The sequence below is a fragment of the Rhinolophus sinicus genome, linkage group LG03, assembly GCF_036562045.2.
Source record: "Rhinolophus sinicus isolate RSC01 linkage group LG03, ASM3656204v1, whole genome shotgun sequence".
Taxonomy (NCBI): domain Eukaryota; kingdom Metazoa; phylum Chordata; class Mammalia; order Chiroptera; family Rhinolophidae; genus Rhinolophus; species Rhinolophus sinicus.
The window spans coordinates 114457904-114463063 of record NC_133753.1 but is presented as its reverse complement, the minus strand read 5'-3'; the positions used below and the strand labels follow the sequence as shown (position 1 = coordinate 114463063).

Sequence of the window (5160 nt, the reverse complement as noted above, 5' to 3'; positions counted from 1 at the left end):
GATCCTAAAAAGTGTGGTACGTTGGAAGAGTGTGAAGAATATAAAAAGGCCACAATTTGTAGTGAAACAGTGGGACATGAGGCCCAGCAGGAGGCCGGGATTAGATCCCATAGCCCAGGGAAAGCCTTTAGATTTCATTCTGAGTGCAACTTAAATTTTATTCTATGTGTTGCTGGAGAAGCAGACAGGAGCAGCATCTAACTCAACAAGATTAATGAGGTGAGGAAATCTGAATGCACTGCAAAAGTTTATGGCTAAGCCAAGTCTTAAAGAATTAATGTGCTTTAGCAGAAGAAAGGAGAGGAGGAAAAAAATTTAGAAATTGTCTGTCTGGCCACAGCCATCAGGTAAGCCAAGATGGGCGCTTTCAAGTACCTCCAGGAGTTATGGAGGAAGAAGCAGTCCGATGTAATGTGCTTTCTTCTCTGGGTGCGCCGCTGACATTTTGGCCAGCTCTATCTCTAAGTTCCACCTGGCCCTCCCGCCCCATCCAACCTGATAAAGCACACAGGCTAGGATACACGGCCAGGCAAGGTTATGCCATATATCAGATTCGTGTACACCGCGGTGGCCGCAAATGCCCAGTTCCTAAGGGTGCAACCTATGGTAAGCCTGTCCATCATGGTGTTAACCAGCTAAAGTTCGCTCAAAGCCTTCAGTTTGTTGCCGAGGAGTAAGCTGGACCCCACTGTGGGGCTCTGAGAGTCCTGAATTCTTATTGGGTTGGTGAAGATTCCATTCTTTGAGGTTTTCATCATTGATCTCTTCCATAAAGGCTGACACCCAGTGGATCACCAAACCAGTCCACAGCACAGGGAGATGTGAAGGCTGACATTTGCAGGCCACAGGAGCTGTGACCTTGGAAAGGGCCACAAGTTCCACCACACTGTTGGTGGTTCTCGCTGTACAGCTTGGAGAAGGCGCAATATCTTCCAGCTCCACCGTTACCACTATTTAGTAATGTTTGTAAAATTCTTAACTAATACACAATTTAAGACAGTACCAAAAAAAAAAGTTACAAAGAAAAAGAAATATAGGAAAAAGAGAAGGTAGTTGAGGTGGAGGAGATATTGAACGATGACACGGAATTTTCATGGTGTTAGGGGGAAGCCATAAGTGCTTGAGACTTTCTAGCACATAAAATAGGAGATGGGTCAGGCAGTATCTGAGACTGGGAAAGTAGGAAGTGCTAGAAATGTTGATATTGCAATCACAGCTACTCAGATACGTAAAACAAATGTGTTTTATGTGTGCTAAGATTCTATATTTTATTAGACCACACTTGTGGCCAGAAGGCTTACAATCTTACACAACTCACTTTTTCTCTAAGCATCTAGCATAGTTCTAGCAGATATTCAATAAATACTTGTGGCTTGAGAACCATTAAGTAAACCTCACTGACAGTTTCTACTCATTTCTGACAAATGTATCACCAGGGTTTTCACCAAGTCAGATAGATCAAGAAAACTTGTAGTCATAGGTAATTGGTGCTTAGAATTCATGGTATAACAATGTTCAAAGGACCCTATCACCTCCCTTATTTCTGGCCTATAAAATTAACAAGCCATCCAATTTGTTAAGATGACTTGTTTTGCTTGAGTAATGCTTTATTACCTTACCTGAAGTGCAAAACTATTTCCTTAGGAAAGACGATTTCACAGGAAATAATAATAACTTACATATAAAAGCTTTACAGTTTTCAAAATGCTTTTACATACATAACATTCTATCCTCATAGCAACTTTTTGAGTTAGGCAATGTAGCTATTATCAATTTCACTTTACTTTTATGAAAACTGAGGCTTAGAGAGCACACAAGTAATAGACTGGAACCAGGACTAGAAAACTAAGGTCTTGGACTCCCACATTATTGCCACCATGTGCTTTCCCTGAAATTTTAAAACAGACAAATGCATCATAGCTTGATTATTTAGGTCGAAAAAGACGATGAATTTGCTATAAGATAATCTTCCTGATTTGGAAAGTACCCATACTGATCAAAATGGCCTCATTTGTTTCAGTGCTTCCTGTCACGACAGTTCTTCTGACCACCCATCACCCCAGGTCTGAGCAAGTCAACTATTTTCATTGGGCCTCAATTTCCTAATAGGATGTTGATAAAACACACAAACTAAGGTGTATTTTAGCTTCAATACGCTAAAAAAAAGAAATTGGTTTGTCTTTTAACATCATCTTCTATTGAGAAGGGACTGCATTTTGGGTGGAAACATAGGATCTCTCCAAAACTTGGAAATGTTGGGATCAGGGGATGTGAGGAGGCCTTCTGTATATCTGCGCCCTCCACCTAAAGCATGTGGTTACCAATACATCCGCCATGACTCTGAATTGCAGTCAATAAGCTGCTAAAATGCTACCTGCAACATACAGAAAAATGAGACCCAAGAGAGTTCTACCTTTGGGAAAATCCCTAGCTGCTTTCTTCCCATGCCAAGGTGGGCACAAAGGCAGGGTGCTTGGCTCTGCTGCTCTCTAACCGAGGTGTAGAGGGCCAGGTTTACAGCCCAAACCTCAACTTGGCTTCTCTGTGTCCTAGCCTGATCGCTCCAAGCTAGTGAAAGGTCCTATTCACATCTCGTTGTCTCAATGTTTACCATCGCTCCTTCTTTCCCTTGTTTTCTCAGTGGAGAATGCTACACAGACTTTGGATGATACATGAAGTGCATTCTAACCACCACATTCACTCTTGCCAACATAACAGAAGTCCAGCTGGGGAAACAAGAGGAGGACAATTACCCAGGTGGAGCCCAGGAAAAGACAGTGACTCGGTGACATCAAAAACCATTTGGCTCCTGTCTCAGATCAGGGTTCTGTCCCAGAAGATGCAGGAACTGACTTGCTTCCTGCCTCTTACTTCACTCCCTACGGATCACTTCCTCTCAACTGCCTCACTTCTCACTGCCGTGACCCTGTGTCACTCAGGCCCCTACCTTCCCCCTCCAGATTAACAGATGATTCCACTTCTCCATGTCTCCAACCTCAGCTTACGAGAGTAGCTTTTCTATACTCATCCCTTTCTCCAACAGGCCTCATACACAGGACCTGGAAAAGAGGCATAGCTTAAAACAATAAACACATGCTTCAGTAAATTTCTCTATATATACAGAACCCTGTGATACTGATACAGGAGAGGTAGCATGTCCCTAGGTAGACAAGGAGGTCTCTGGTGGAATAAACAAAGACAGCCATATCCTAACACTTCAGGTTTTGAAATCACTCCTTTGCTGCAGGACATAATGTAACAAGGTCTTGGGATTAATCATAAAAGTCATTTTAGCCTGACAAATGGAACAGATTTGATAAAGAGTGGGTTACTTTGCTAATTCCTTTAGGATGGGCAAGCAGAACAAACCTGGTAGACGAATTTCATTAGAAGGCGCCAGTTCCCTTCTTCAAAAAAGTTTCCTTCTTCAAACAGCTCCCCTTCCCCAAGCAGGCAAGGGAAGGTATAAATGTAAGAGCTTTTGCCTCAGTCTTGGGGCACCCCCCATTTGGGACCCCCTCCTGCTCGGAAGCTGCAACCTCTCCTGCCTCTAATAAACTATCCTCTTTTTAAAACTTTTTGCCTCTCCCTGGTCCGTGTTTCCATTCTTCAGCTTCACGAGACACAATCCCGGCCCACACCCAGAAGCTGCCAGCAGATCCAACAACACCTACATCAATACCACCCCATTTTGTTTCCATGAAGATTCTTTTCTATGGAAAAACATTTTTCCCAGGGCACAATGGATCTCTGGATCAAATAGCAGCCTTGGTCCTGTCACACCCCAGCCCACCAGGCCTCCAGAATTTGGTGGATTTTTGGCTTGTTTTTTTGTTTTTTTCTTATCCCATTCCTTTGGCCTTTGTTTTATCTGGTTTCTGTTCTTATTTGCAGTTACCCAGGGAGTATTTATTATCTCCTCTGTCCTTCAGATTCATACTTGATTTGTACTTCTCCCACCTGTATCTCTTCCTGTAGGTTCTGTACTTGATATGAAGATTGTTAGATGCAGGCCCAGGCACATCCTTGGTTACCTTCTATACAGGCCTGTATTTCTTCTGGTGACTGGGTGGCTTTTGCTGGATACGCTTATAAATGTTTATCTGTGTGTGGGAGGAGGTTGTTCTTCTTTTTAAAGCAAAAAAAAAAATTCTGTAGCACTGTGTAGTCCTTGCCAGCGGAAGTCACAGTCTGGCTGCCTCTGTACCAGAAAAACACTCTACCCTGCCATTGCTGGAGCCATGGCCAGAACCAGCATGTGGCACTGGCCTATGGCCAAACAACTCTGCTACTGTCAGGGAGGTGGTGACAGGCTGATGGGGGCTCAGAATCCTCTCATCACACTTTCTCAGGGAACCTAGTCCAAATTCATTTCCCTGCCTCATACGTTCTACTGTAGTCAAAACCAACAAGTACCACCTAAAATGAGATTTTTAAATACACTTAAAACTAAAGGATTGTTTCTTCATGATTGGGTCCAGTAAATTACATGGGAGGAAAGGTGCTGGGAGCTTTCCCTGGGCACAGAAATGTGTGGTCATGCCTTTCAGATTGAATGCTGGTAAGCTGGCTTCCAGGTGGAGGTGAGGAAAGAGAGAAGATTTAAGGGAGTTCTTTGCCAAATAGTGGTCTGATCTGCCAAGATCTTTTGGAGTAGCTTCTGCTTTCCTGAGAAGGTCCAGGACCTAAATGACACCAGCCAGATGTGAGAAAACTCTTCAACCTGCCCATGGCCCCTCCTTCTCAGCTAAGAACTGGAATGGCGAGTCCACCTGGCTGTGTGAAAACAAAGAGGTCCTTCTCTTAGCCTGTAGCTTTATGGGTTGGCAGCTCCTGAAAAGCCTCCCTTTGATCTTGAGCTTTGAAGGGATCAAACAAGCTGCTTTAATGGGTGGGAATGCGGCTCTGAAAATCCTACCTTTTGTCAGTAAAGCATTTCTCCTTCTCCTCGTGGGGCAGGTGCAATCAGAGATGGAGTCTGCTTTCCAGGCCTGGAGCCAGATGTTTCTTCTTGCAACAAGTAGAACAAAGGAGTGAAAGTGAGATCAGGGCAGCAACTGACAAGGCCTTGTCCACAAATGAGCTCTGCTGGGTTGGGAGTTACTTCTTGATCTGTTCCTTCCTGAAACCTGCTTTAAGTACACTGTCTTTTACAAAGGC

General features: G+C 43.8%; 1 pseudogene; it reads left to right on the top strand.

The window, feature by feature from the left end:
- Positions 1-357: 357 nt before the first annotated feature.
- Positions 358-1053, top strand: LOC109445562 (large ribosomal subunit protein eL15; annotated as a pseudogene).
- Positions 1054-5160: the final 4107 nt, after the last annotated feature.